Here is a 15,498-nt window from a genome sequence, read left to right as displayed (position 1 = left end):
TTCTGGGGACTGAACAATAAAGTCAGTCTAATAACACTGTATAAGTCTATGCAGCCAACAGAAGGCTGTCACTGCAGGCAAAGAAACTGAACACTTTGCTCCCATGGCTATGTTTTCCAGGGGAAATTATTTTTTTTATCTTCAGTACTGCAAATGTATTATATTCAATAACTCGTTGGAATTTCATAGATGTATTTAATTTTCTTTCTACTGCTTAGACAGCCAAGTCTTCTTTCCTCACGTAATCCTCAGTTGTCACATGAACAACTTTTTAATCGTGTAAGGTGAACTCAGTTGTTTCTCACTGCTTGAAATCCTGTTTAGTTTAGTTTTATAATCTCACTTCACCGTGTTTTGTCTACAGTGTGCAGTGGTAAGAAGCGAGGTTTATTATACTCACAGTCTTTATTTAAAATCATTTAACTTTTACGAAATTACTCCTCAGTTTTTAATACATTCTACATTTTGCATTTAGTACTTTTGTAGTCTGCTGGAGTTTGGCTCTCCTTCATTGAAATCCTACTGACAAACTAGACTGCAGGTATCCAACATGCAGCAATGACATCAGCCTCCTTTTCATTGTTGATGGCACTTTTTTACACCATGTCAGAGAGGTATAAGTTTACTGCAGGGAACAATAAAGGGATAAAGTCATGAAACACAGCTTAACACAGAAGCAGTGTCAGCTCATGTCTTCGAGGTGCTGACTGTGACTCTCAGAAATGTAGGGGCCTACTATGAAATGGTCTTGGTCCAGTATACCCAGTGAAGCAGTTAACGAGATGAAGTCTATTTATGTCGACATTATATGTGACTTTTGGCCTTCCCTATCAGTGACTTCTCTGCTTACATTGATGGTCAAGGTAGTTAGTAAGAGCAAAGCGACATGTTAAGACAATAAATCTCAGAATGCTTGCTAATGTAATTTTCTTTCCACAAATGCACAGATAATATCTGATCTCAGAGCAGTGAAGCCAGAGCCAGCAGCGCCTTGTCTAGCATGGTAGTCTCCCCTGTGTTTCCTGTCAGAGACACGGGGCTTTACCTACAACAGCCTGGCACAAACAGCCAGAAGAAGCTGCTGGCTCTCAACTTGGCAAGCTCAGGCTATGTTAAAGGGGCACACAGACACACTCATGAAACAGACCTGTGCTACAGATTCCAGTGGAATGGAAGACAAGCACAGTCTAACCTATTCCACATAATACATATCTATATCCACAGGATGATGGAAGCTTATGAGACTGAACACTGTTTGAAATGCTTTAAGTTTGTGAATAACACTGTAATTTATGTCTATTTTAGATTTTTCTGGGCAAGCAGTGCCTGCTTTGCTTTCCCTGGTGGAACGTCACTGGTATCGTTTAACTTTAACTGGTAACAACAAATACGTATATACCCTGATTAAGTCTACATTACTTTTATGTGGGGAAAAAACTCTTTGTTGTGTGACTCTCATCAGCAACACGGTGCAGCTAACAGGAGACATACCTGCACAGCTCCACTGTTGTGTCTGCCTACAAAGTGTTATGAAAGGTGGATAGTGCAACATTAAATGTAAAGCTTTCCTTAAGGTCACAAAACTGTCCTTAACCTTTGCCACAGCTTTGCTTATGACAGAATATAAACTCTGAGTGAGAATCAGAAGATAAATGAGCTCTTTTGTTTTTTGTGAGGTACAAAGATTAACAGTTTTCATGTTGTACAAATGTTTTAATCATGTCATCCAGGAAGCCTTACAGACGCTTTATCTGGCATCGGTTTGAACAAAAGATCTTCTCATTATGTGCTGAACATTACAACTCAGCTCACAAGCTGCCATTCTTTCACAACTAAATTAATGAACTCGTCAACCAAAATGAGCCCATACTTTATTCAAAATCACCCGTGGAAGCAGCAAGTGAAGGTTATGAAATTCAGAACGTAACGACTGTGAGAGCACAGTAAAGTTATTCTTTTCTTAATCTGACTGCAAATTTCACAGTTTGACATCTCCTGTAGCTTCAATGAGTAATAGGTGACTATATATATATATATTAGTACAGCTATATCAAATAGTGCTGACATAAAAGCTCAGACGGACGTTGATGCGTTGTCGTTCCATCTCACCTTTTTGACACGATGACTCGTTTAAAGAATCAGGGGAGAAAAGCAAATCAGTCTTCTGCCTAAGAGAGTGGAAGTCAAAGCAAAGCCCATTATTTTGGTTTCTGAGAGTGGAGTCACTACTCGAGAGTGTACAAAAACAAAGATAAACACATCATGAGGCAACAATCAACCAAGTGCCTCATTTCACAAATGTAATTCTTATTAAAGCCAAATACATATGAAAGTAGTTACTGTTGTTTTTGAAAGAGACATCACAAGGAACAAAACATACATTTATTGACAGTTCGATTTAAATCCTAGTATCTCTTTCAGTTTCCTTACCTCCACACACACACACACACACACACACACACACACACACACACACACACACACACACACACACACACAGTTCTTTAGCATCAGTAGCCTGAGTTATGCAGTATAAAAATGTTAATGTATGCATTTATAATGACAAACAGCAACGCTTTATCCAGCGCTCCGAGTGCTCAACCAAGCACACTGACAACCAACAAAATCCTTATTTTTCTTTGCCAAATCAAATTCCAGTTAATGAAATGTTCATCTGCCAACAAACACGTGTGAATACTCCATCTGGGATGGGCCCAGAGCTGTCACTAATGAATACCATCCAGCCACCTTTCACAGTGAGGCTGACACTTTCTCAGCTGTTTCTCTCACCAGTTTACAAGTACTTACAGACGAGTGGATGCAGTGTCCAGTCTGCCTACATACTCATCGGTCAGGTGTAGGATGTCGATCTCCCCCCTTGTACAGTCTAACTTGAACTGACATGCTTTTTACATGCTCTGTGATCCCATGTGAATCTTTTATGAGCCCCGGCCTGTGTTTCATGTTCACATTTCATTGTGAGCGTCAGAGCCACACACTTTAGTATTTTATTTTATTCTATTCTGTACAGTTGTGTACTGTATTTATTCTTATTGTATTCTAATTTTTGCGTCATAACTTTTGCACTGTCCACTTCCTGCTGTGACAAAACAAATTTCCCACGTGTGGGACTAATAAAGGTTATCTTATCTTATCTTATCTTATTAGAAAAATAAAAACTGAAAAATAATGCACAAAAGAGAAACAGTAGTTGTAATTGTATTAGTATCATATTGTGGTGTGTCAGCTGGCTGTTTTACATTTTTTTTCTAACTCTCTCTTTAATAACATCCTTTCAGATCTTGACTCTGGGGGTTTTGTGAAGTAATCCTCCTGGAGTGACAAAAAAATTATTAAAAATAAAAAACTGAAAGATAAAATTACATAAGTATCTACAGCCTTTTCATGACACTCAAAATTGAGCTCAGGTGCATCCTTTCTCCACCCCCACACCTGTCAGATGTTTCTACAACCCGAGTCCACCCGTGGTAAGTCCAGTTGGCTGGGCATAATTTGGAAAGGCACTCCCTTGTCTGAAACACAGATCTAAGGTGGGATATAGAAAGATTTCTGTGCAATTGAAGGTATCCGTGATCCCAGTGGCCTCCATCATCCATAAAAGAAAGTTTGGAATCACCAAGACCTGGAGCTGGCCAATCTGGGTGATCGGGGAAGAAAGGTCTTAGTAAGGGAGGTGAGCAAGAATCAGACAGTTACTCTGACAGAGCTCCGGTGTTGCTCTGTGGAGAGGGGAGAACCTTCCAGAAGGACAGGGCCGTGCAGAGACGTTTAAAGGGGCGGGTGCTCAAAGTTAAAAAGGGGCACATTGAACCAGGCTGAATAACAACAACAAACATTCATCAAGAATCTAATATGGGCAACAAGTAAAGCAAACGTAGCCTATGTTTTACCTGATGGGTACAATGTTGCTGTTGAGGGGTTGCTGCTGCTCCTGCTGCTGATAGTGCTGGAGGGCAGGGCTGTGTTGATCTGAGACTGTAGACATTAAAAAGTCCACAGGAGAGATGGTAGCTGATTAAACAAGTGTCATGAGATAATAACAAGATGCAAAGATTGGTGACAGCGCTTGGAACCATAAGGCAACAAAAACTGTGAGAAATAATTTAGGCTCTGCCTGTGAATCACTCTTTGCTTCTCTTCTTCCTTCCATCCCATCATTTCATATATCACTCTCCACTTGCTGTCTATCTGAGAACAAGGCACAACTTGCTATTGCAATAAACTATAATCTAATTATCCACACCTAACAACTCTTGCACTTAATCTATAATAAAATGATGACAGAAAAATGTTATAGCACTGCCTTTAGTAGCCTCACACAGCTCCTACTGTTTCCTCCTCATGTCCTTACCAGGCATGTCTGCACAATGTTATATCATCAGTAATAGTTTTTTTTAAAAATCCATCTAAATAAAAAACACACATGCACACACACACAGTGACATTTTAGACCTTCTTCAGAATACTGTATATACTATGGGCATCACTGTGCTGATCCAGAATCCTTACATTATTATTTATTACTAGAGCTACAATAATAAAGCAAAGAGGAGGGGGAAGTAATAAATATGAAATAATGTCATTATGATGATTCCATTTGTTTCACTATCCACTCTGTGCAGGGCAAATCTTATTTTTACTGCTGTAAAATCCAAATTTTGTCTTATTTAAAATATAAATCTAATATAATCTGCTTCTTAATGTATGTTCTTTAAAAGACAGCGTGTTTTTTAATATATTATAATTATAATAATGCATTATTATGTGGACATGCATATTAGATCATTTTTTAGTGAAATATAATCCCCCCAGAAAGGCAGGAAAAGCCCGGTAACTTACTTTAAAACTAAATATGTTCCCTAAAACGGTGACAGAGCTACAGACCCATGACAGCCTTACACAGGTAGCCAGCAGCTGAGACCAGCACTACTTGTGCAGTTAATACAAGGACAAGTAATGTTTGTCGCGCTGTTGCACACACAGCACGCTCATTTGTTTCTGTTCATCAGTTGCAACAAGACAGCTTACCAACGTGTACGTAATAAGCTAATACTCCTGTGTGCTACACACTACAGTTTACGCTGTACACCTACTTACTGGTTTTGTCGCGTCAACTTGTGTTTCTCCTGCAGCTCCGGACCGCAACAAATGCGCGTGCTCTTTGTGAGCTCGTTCCCGGCTCGTAACCAGCGCGTTCTGCCGTCAAGGGCAGATCATTGGTTAAATGTGATCATGTGACTGATGCAAGCCAGATCCTTTAATTTAGCAAAACTGTGATTAATAGTTAAATATTATTGTTGAGGGGCACAGACAGGACTCCGCACGCACACACACATTAAAAAATTTTTAAAAGTTGCCTCAACAAAAGGGCACTTTGGGCACTTATCAGGAAAGGGGCGGGTGCTCAAGCCCCTCTAGCCCCCCCCCCCCCTGCACGTGCCTGCAGAAGGACAAGCATTTCTGAAGCACTCCATCACTCAGGCCTATATGGTCCTCAGCAAAACGGACGTGATAGTCCTCTGGTCTCTGGTCTAATGAAACCAACTCTTTAACTGAATGGTATGGCGTTATTTTTGTGCCACTATTCTGAGCGCACGTAAAAAGAGTTTGCAGGTGCAAGTGTTGAATTTTGAGGAGAAGTTTATTTTGAGCGAAGAAAAGCTGAATTTAAGTGAACAAAATTTATTGCTGCGTGCAAAAAATGTATTTCCGTCTTTGCTATTATCCACACACACACACACACACACGCACACACACACACACACACACGCACACACACACGCACACGCACACACGCACACACACACACACACACACACGCACGCACAAACGAACAATAGCAGCCCCTCTCGCTCAGTTTTTGTATTTGGGCTCTCAACATTTCTGCCTGTGAGCGCTCAACTCTTTCCGTACACCGTTATATTTGTGCCACAAAACCAGCCAATCACAGACTTGGATGCAAAAAAATCTGATTGGCTGTTTTGGTCTCCAATCAACTCGAAATGACAAAATGCCATACGCCATAGCCTACGTCTATTGCAGCATAACTAAGGGAGGATTCAGGGTCACCTGGTCCAGCCCTAACTATATGCTTTAGCAAAAAGGAAAGTTTGAAGCCTAATCTTGAAAGTAGAGATAGTGTCTGTCTCCTGAATCCAAACTGGAAGCTGGTTCCACAGAAGAGGGGCCTGAAAACTGAAGGCTCTGCCTCCCATTCTACTTTTAAATACTCTAGGAACAACAAGTAGGCCTGCAGAGCGAGAGCGAAGTGCTCTAATAGGGTGATATGGTACTACAAGGTCATTAAGATAAGATGGGGCCTGATTATTTAAGACCTTGTATGTGAGGAGCAGGACTTTGAATTCTGGATTTAACAGGAAGCCAAAACAGGAGAAATCTGCTCTCTCTTTCTAGTCCCTGTCAGGACTCTTGCTGCAGCATTTTGGATCAGCTGAAGGCTTTTCAGGGAGTTTTTTGGACTTCCTGATAATAAGTTCAAGTTCAAGTTCAAGTTCAACTTTATTGTCACTTCAACCATATACAGTTTAAAAATACACAGTGAGGCGAAACAACGTTCCTCCAGGAACCAAGGTGCTACAAGACAACACTCAAAAAAATCTGTTGTTGGATGAACACAATTTAATCATGGCACCCTTTTTGCACACAATTTAACCAAGTACAATAAACCCTTTTGGATCATGTCAAACCAACACATTTAGCATTTGGTGGTTTAATGTAATCAGATTACGTTGGATCAACATACTATACTTACATTGATTTGAAGTGATTTATTTAAGTATGTAGAGTGAAATTTGTTTTAATTCATTCTACACAATTTAAAAAGTTTAGGAAAACAGAATTAAATCTTGTTGTTTCAACAACTACTTTGTTAATCAAGGCAATGATTTCACTCATTTCAACCAAATTATTTCAATTAGATTTGTTTACATTTGTTACACATTTAGAAACCCACTACTTTACAAAAAAAGTCACAATCAGATTATGATAACATTATCTTTATTAACTGGATTTAGTGGACAATATAAAAGCTTACCATTTTTGTACACCTGCAAGCATTATGCCACTTCAAAAGGTAAAATGTTAGAATACTTATTTACATAGGTAATATGTTGGAACCAAAGCTTCCACAACTAAAAACAGATGCAAAATTTGCTCAATATATTGACTGCATTTTAAAAAATTAAACTAAAAGATAAAAATACATCTCCCACTTGGCAAGTTAAAACATGTGACAAAATCGAATTGTGTGAATTTGGAAAAATAAAATAAAATAATTAGAAATATTTTGGGGGCAATACAACAACAACAAAAAATTCCATAGGTGATGAAAATCTATATTTGTTTGGTGTATCTCATTGAAATAATTATTAGTTTGACCAATTTTTATATTTCTGTATTTATTTTTTTAATTTTGGTTGCAGTCCTCCACAGCTAGCAATATAGTTTTGCTGTGTTTTAAAACATGCTAGCAAGCAAAATGGAAACAATAATACAGTGAACTTAACAGGTGGCAGTGGTCTTAAACTTTACAGGACCTTGATACATAAACACAACATAGTACTTCTGTCAGTACTTCTGATCCATTTTGAGCCATCTATATAAGGACAAACAAAAATCATCTGCAGTGCTGTATAAAAGGTGAATTGCCCAACAGAGAGAATCCAAAAACTTAAAAAAAAAATGTTTTAAATGAAAGAAAAAAAATATAAACAACTCAAATATTAACATTATATATTGGAAATCACCATTGCACCAATGAACCATTCAAGACCTATCAGTCATTTTCAAGTGCTCTCACCCCATAAGCTTGTTTTTCAGAAACTGTACCTTTGAAGACAGCTTTTGTCCATCAAGATTTAAAAGTATCTTCTGGAGGACTTCAAAGGTGCATTTAAGTTCTGGTGGGTAGCTCAGGTTCAAACGGTATATGAGTCCAAACAACAGAGCACATGCTTGTGCAATGTTACCCAAATCAGTGTTAGCCTCCACACCCTCAATCACGACACCAACGTCCTCTGGGTCATCTTCAGGTTCAGCACCCTCCTTCTGGATGACGTACACCCCCATCACAGTTTGCTCCATGCAGCTTTTTGCCTCGCTGTCCGTATCCTACATGAAAAAGTATAAGACAACAAAGTAAAATTTAAGAGATTGTTTAAACAACTGTTTCTATGCTGTTCATAAAATCCAAGTAGTCAAAGTAATAAACAGAAAATTACACCACTAAAGTAGTTGTTAGTAATTACTCCAATACATAAATTATAAAATACACCTCTCATGTCAAAAGAGGTGGCATAATTGACCTCTCACCGGCCCCTCCCCCGAAAGGGCCATTGTCCAATTACACATTATAGCAACCGTTACTGTGTCTGACAAACATTAACCTCAAGCAAGATGGAGAAGCGGTGTGCCCACCGATACGCCGAGAGATTGTGTCTGGAGGAGTTGTGTTCTTTCCATTCACAAAGTCAAAAACAACGTGAATGGATTAAACAGTGTGTATGGCCCCATTCCCAGGTAAATGTACCGAACATTATGAAGCATGTCTGCTCGCACATTCGGGTACCCATTGGTGCGCAGAGGAAACCATTTGTTTGTCGGACGTAGCAAGAGTAACTTAGGGGGACAGGACTCGAGAAAAGGCTAACTCAGCTGCTAAAATAAAACAGGTATAGAAGTAGGGCTGCCACAAACGATTATTTTGATAGTCGACTAGTCAGCGATTACTTTTGCGATTAGTCGACTAATCAGATCATCATCCATTGAACATACAGCATACAGCTTATTGCACCAGCAGCATCTGCTCTTATATAACTATCATTAGCTTTCAGCTTTAAGTGTTTAAGGTCTGTGCTAACTAAAAATAAAGACAAGATGATAGTTTATTAAATTTTAATGAAATTTGCAGATTGTTTCGGTGGAGTTTAATAAACTCCTTGCTATCTAAACTATAACAGGACACCGGAGTAAATTCTCCAGCATCTCACACTTCTGATAATCAGCTGTCTGCTTGACGTTTATTCAGCTGTGTAAAAACTATAACTTTAATCTCATCCAAACCGATTTACTCAGGAACAAATAAAACACTGAAAAAAGCCAAACAACATTTTGAAGTTATCTAAGTGACTTATATATCATGTTTAACCTGAGTAGTGAAAGACAGCGGTGGGTTTGAAAACGATCTGCCGGGAGTCCGGTGTTCTCACGGCTCTAGTTAGCCTAGCCCCTGGCTAGCTATCGAGCTAGTGGGTAACAGATGCCTCCGAAAACGTCGGAGCGCTTTTGAAAATATGTGGTGTCTTGATAAACTGAGCAGATATTTGAGGTTTACACAGCTACATTCTCGCCTGAAAATATGTTAAACGTTTATTTTGTGACCCAGAAAGAATAATAAGAATAATATTAAAACTAACCAGCTGCCGCCATTGTTGGAAACTAAGCAGGGCCGCGATGGGCCGCGCTATGAATTCTGGGACACAGTTTCTTCTTCTTCGGGGTTTAACGGCAGCTGGCATCCTTAGACATGCAGTGCTGCCATCTTCTGTTTCAGTCCATTATTACACTCTTAAATCCTACTGATTCCTGTGTCTTTTGTGATCTTACAAAGCTTCAAACGACGCGTCGACTATTAAATTAGTCGTCGACGATTTTGATAGTCGACGTAATCGTGACTAGTCGACTAATCGTGGCAGCCCTATATAGAAGTGTTAGTACTAAACAGCTCAAAGTTCATAGACATTTCTATTTACAAATACTGATGACCATAACAATGAAAAAACAACAGGACTTGTTTTAATCCAAGTACAGATTCAAAAGCAATATAGTCTTGATGCATGTTAAATGCATTGTATGTTTGTGTATCAAGTTTAAGTAGGCATAAATTTCTTTCCTTCCAATACCAAATTCCAGAAATTCTTTATTGCAACGCTTAATACTGTTTGGTATTCAAGACATCCTTTCCCCAATACCAGGTGTCTTGTTGCTAATCTCAAAATTTTAATTTTAATGATTTGCATTTGAGGCAACGTCACAATTTGTATGAGAATGTTACAGACAACATGCTGTCACAATGGCTCACCAAGTACTCCTTTATTAACTTCTCATAGTCTTCGTTTAGGTGGATGCACAAAGACTTCAAGATGCATGCTCGTCTGGTATGGATGTTGTCATGCTGGAGAGGAGGAGGAGATAATATGAGCCAAAACCAGTCTGTTTTTCTTAAAGCTAGGGTAATCAGTTAACTTGCATAATTATTCTTTAGGTTAGAACCTGGCATGTACCACTTGTTAAGCCGAAACAAAATTGACAACTTCATCTCCAAATAAAAGTTATTTTTGCTGCCTATGACAAAGTCTACTCAATCCTAATACAAACCTTGGAGATGGCAAGCATGAGACCTCTTATTTTCTTTCCACGTGTCCCTCCTTTGGTCAGAAAGATTTCCATTAAGCGTGCCGCGTATTGGTCAAGCTCGGCAAAGAAAGTAGATAGCAGAGGCTTTGTGGTGATTCGCAGAAACTCCTTCTCAATCTGCAATAGAGAACAAATACATTGATTAAAAACGCAACTGTATATTTCACTCACTTCACATCTAAGCTGACTAAAGCTGCTTTTAGAAGACCATGCAGACATCAGTGCTGTCTGTGTAGGACATGAATCAGTCTGTGTCAGATACTGAATTTGAAATTTCCACTAAAGTCACAAGTAAGAGGCAAGTGGAACCAAGATCTAGGCCATTTGCTTTTTGAAGTTTGCAAAGACTGCTAAATTGCACCAGTGGTAGTTCACTCTTTGCAACACAGTATGCTGTTCTAAACAGATTTTTCAGGTTTATTTTTAGTATATTATTTGCAATTGGTGTTTGTTCTGGGAAAGATATTGCAGACTGAGCAATAATCCATTTCTAATGGGGGCCTTTCTTAAAATGACTGGTCCCAGTAACAAAGGCGCTTGTCGACTCAGAAATCGAGGGAAAACCAACAACACACCCGGCAGAACATTATGTTATTTACACGGGTGCACATAAGTGGTCCGCATGTGCGCATTCGCTGTCAAAATAAAAGACGCGCAACAGATAAGAAGTTGCAACGCACGTTTGCATCCATATAAAAGGCACTGTTTTTGTCCGCTAGAGTGGGATTTTCACGGCACATTCTGCACCACATCTGTGTGTTCATCATTTGTTTGAAGCCAGCTCACCTCCTGCAATCACTTTTGCGAGAATACGCGCTTCTTTTGTGGTTCGGACTCCTTCTGACATTTCTTTGGAGGTGGAGGAAAACCAAAGTAATTGCTTAAAGGAGCTTCTTCGACATATTTAAGAGTTCTAAACAAATATGTCCTCATCCAGAAAATCTTATGTATGCAAACACGCGTTGCAACTTCTTATCTTGTGCGCGTTTTTTATTTTGACAGCAAATACGCACTTGCGGACCACTTATGTGCAGCCCCGGTTATATAGCTCGTCATGTTGCAGCCACAGAAATTCTTTTGTCCATGAAACCATAAAGCTGCACTTTCTTTTTGCCTTATAGTCTGATTTGTCATAACTTTTCCGTTTTGTGGTAAGCTTTTCTTTGGCTGTCACTTCTTCACCCTGACCTGTCTTATTTGGCTCAGCAGAACTAAAATATATATCCTGCTGCTTTTACACACGCACTCACATAACACTCAGCGATTGTCTGCGCGATCAACCTCTCACATGTTTAAGCTGCGGGAGATTTCACTTGTCATGTTTGCATAGTAAGCTAACGATTGATAAGACGATGTCAGAGGAATTGGTGCACAAATTATCATCACTCACAGATCAGTGCTGTCGCTCTCTATACACAGGTCGCGCGACTGCAAAGTGAAAGCAAAAAACAAGCGCAAATTCAAACGCGATTTCAATATGTCACATATTGACAGTGGCTCACCGATGCCAATGACATAATTACCCAGCTACATTTCCGAAAGAATGCAGAAGCATTGACATATATTTTTCCTTCTTATGACAGCCCGACGGGCAGGGCAGAGATAGATTTTGGTAGCCCGACTGGAAAAATCGCTAGCCCTGGGACGTCGGGCTAGCCATTTTGCGAGCCCTGTACAGTGTTTCAATAATTGTACCTACTACTCTCCCTGATGGAACAACGCTTGCACTGCCACATACAAGTCACTGAAAGAAAAAAAGAAAAGCAGTTTTAAGGATAGTTTTATTGGCACCTTTTTTTCACTTTGATTAAATCATAAAACTATCATAAAAAATATATGATGGTAAAAGGCTTACCATGTATTAAAGAGGAGGCACAAACAATCAGAAAAAGGGGTCAGCTTTCTTTGTGGTGTTACTATGGTAAAGAAAACAGAAAAAATTATTTTATAAAAATTCCACAGTGGATTTTTTTTTACTTTGTTGCAAATGTATAAAAAAAATACAAATACATATAAATACCTCTTGCAATATAAAATTCACAGATAAATATCCAATCTGTTGCCAAATGTAATAGCAGTGTTTCACACTATGCAATAAAGATGCGGGTAGTTGCGGTAAAGGTCCGACAGGCAATTTTCATAACTATCCGCCATTGCCTTTTCCTCTGACCTCGTGTTTATGCTCTTTTTCCCATGCACTAGCATCAAGTCAATTCGAAGGATGCAGCCCCTGAATTTGGACACAGCTAATATTTAGCAAATCGCGCATGCTAGTTTAACTTGCATTACTGTGAGAGGCCGAATGCTTAAAATAAAAGGAGAGAGAAAGAAAGAAAGAAGAAAAAATGCAAATGATAATAAAAAAAGTGAACAAAGACCATGTCTTGCAATAACCGTCATTTAAAACCAAAGTGAATGCTAACAGAGCTAGGTAGAAGTTCAATGAGACAACCATACTAGCTTTAGCTAACTTCATTTACTTTGAAAGTGAATTACAAACGTGTTAAATATTGAATTAAACATATCAATAACCGCTAAAAACACTATAAGACTAACTGCAAAAACGGGTAAAAAAAAAAAAAGAAAAACAATGAAGTGGAAATGCTAATAATAGTATAAATATACCCAGAGCGGATTATAAATCAGGTATTAGACGGTACCGATTGGCACCGTCTAATACCAGATTTTCACTGTATTTGCTCCACTCCCGCTGTCTAATGACAACTTACACATTTGGAATTAAAAACATTGTTAAACAATTAATGGACAAAACAACTTCGTTTGACTAAGATATTTTGAGTTATTTATTACTTACCTGTATTGTGGAAGATTCCGCAGAGGGAAATGGCAGTCCACTGAACACATATAACTTCTCCGCGTTCCCGCCTCTTCACTTTTGGGAAGTTTGAGCATGCGCACTAGGCATCGGTTTTAGAGTTGTTGATTTAAAATAATTACATTTAATTGAACTGAAGAATGCAAATCTAGTTCATTAAACTTTTTGTTATTTTATGTTAAACCAACAACTGATAATGATTTAAAAACCTAAACTCAATATGTTCATGTTAAATAGACAAATGTCTATTGAATTAATCAAACAACTGCCTTAGTTGACTTTTTTGAGTGAAGTTAGTGCAAAAAAAAAATATATATATAATATATCTAGTAATAATATGAATTACATGTAATGAATTACATGTAATGAATTACAGTCGTCCAGCCTGGAAGTAATAAATGCATGAACTAGTTTTTCAGCGTCACTCTGAGACAGGATATTTCTAACTTTAGAGATGTTAAGATAAGATAAGATAAGATAGAACTTTATTAATCCCTCGGGTGGGTTCCTCTGGGAAATTCGATTTCCAAAAAAAGCACAGCAACGACCGAAGTTACAGTTACAGAATTGTTATATATATATATACACACACACACACACACACACACACACACACACACACATATATATAAATACAGAAACAAATATAAATAAAATATACAAAGGGGATAAATAGAATAAATAGGAATAAAAAATAAAAAATATAAAATGTTGCACAAATGGAAGAAAGCAGTCTTACATATTTGTTTAATATGTGCGTTGAAGGACATGTCCTGGTCAAAAATGACTCCAAGGTTCCTCACAGAGTTACTGGAGGCCAAGGTAATGCCATCCAGAGTAAGAATCTGCTTAGATACCATATTTCTAGGCTTTTCAGGGCCGAGTACAATAACCCCAGTTTGATCTGAATGAAGAAGCAGAAAGTTAGCGGCCATCCAGGTCTTTATGTCTTTAAGACATTCCTGCAGTTTAACTCATTGGTGTGTGTTATCTGGCTTCATGGACAGATAGAGCTGGGTGTCATCTGCATAGCAGTGTAAATGTATGCTATGTCTTCTAATGATGCTGCCTAAGGGAAGCATGTATAATGTAAACAGAATTGGTCCTAGCACTGAACCCTGTGGAACTCCATAATTAACCTCAGTGTGTGAAGAGGACTCTCCATTTACATGCACAAACTGGAGTCTATTAGATAGATATGATACAAACCACTGCAGCACAGTACCTGTAATACCTACAGCATGTTCTAATCGCTCTAATAGGATATTATGGTCAACAGTCAGGGTCGAGGGAAAGATGTATACAATGATGCACAGAGACATCCTTGCTGATAATCTTGATGGCTTTGGTACCACTCTGTGAATGTCTCTGAGTGGCGCAGCCAGAGCCCAGACCTGAGCCCAAGTGAATATTTCTGGAGAGATCAGAAAATGACTGTGCACATCCATTTTGATGGAGCTTGAGAGGCTCTGCAGAGAAAAATGGGAGAAACTGCCCAAAAATAGGCGTGTCAAGCTTGTCGCGTCATACTCAAAAGGCTTGAGTTTGTAATTGCGTAGAAAGACTGTGAGCATTTATGCGTGCTGTATTTAGGTTTTTTTATTTTTCATAAATTTGTGAAAATCTCAAGCAACATTTTGGTTGAATAAGGCTGTAAGATGACAAAAGTGAAGTCCTGAGAACCCTGATCAGATGTACTGTGCATCCTGTCACTGACTGCATTTGATTGTTACCGGTGTGAGCTGAAGAGATGGATTCATGGGTGATTGGGCCATAGTAGTCTGGTGCACACTCAGTAGCATGCTGCCTTTGCTCTCATTTCATTTAAGCCATGTTTTCTCAGTTGTCCTAGGGAGCAGCCGTCTGTAAACCCTCAGGGACAGCTTTTCACCATCTATCCCCATTATAAGGCATTACCGTCCTCTGCCTTTCCCAGAGTGTCACTTCATTTTTGTGAAAGCTCTGCCATGGCACATCCTCCCCATAATGAAATAGATCCAGTTCTGCTGCACTGAAATTAGGTTTACAGGGAAACTGTGGAATGATGATTTTCCTGTACATAAATCTAACCTTATTATGGAGAGTGTTAATGAAACAGCAGTTAATTAATTCTTTGCTGTTAAATTGAGGACTACATCTGCAGCACAGTAAACATCATTGGATCCACCATTAGTTGGGAGACATGGCTTGTCATAAATAATATGTTA

The 15,498-nt window shown here is 38.7% G+C and overlaps 1 protein-coding gene and 1 long non-coding RNA gene across 6 annotated transcripts in view; one reads left to right on the top strand and one right to left on the bottom strand.

Annotated features, from left to right (window-relative positions):
• Positions 1-15,498, top strand: part of pex5la (peroxisomal biogenesis factor 5-like a) — a 120,230-nt gene that overhangs the window by 30,560 nt on the left and 74,172 nt on the right. The gene's annotated exons all lie outside the window — the stretch shown is intronic.
• LOC106675847 (uncharacterized) lies at positions 6,964-13,569 on the bottom strand. Its single transcript, XR_003024664.2, has 6 exons — positions 13,271-13,569; positions 12,311-12,371; positions 12,151-12,199; positions 10,417-10,572; positions 10,121-10,213; positions 6,964-8,151 (listed from the first exon to the last, which is right to left on the bottom strand). It is a non-coding gene; the product is annotated as an uncharacterized LOC106675847 (long non-coding RNA).

This window comes from Maylandia zebra, linkage group LG23, assembly GCF_041146795.1.
Source record: "Maylandia zebra isolate NMK-2024a linkage group LG23, Mzebra_GT3a, whole genome shotgun sequence".
Taxonomy (NCBI): domain Eukaryota; kingdom Metazoa; phylum Chordata; class Actinopteri; order Cichliformes; family Cichlidae; genus Maylandia; species Maylandia zebra.
The sequence above is the reverse complement of the archived record's forward strand: the minus strand, read 5'-3'. Positions and strand labels throughout refer to the sequence as shown.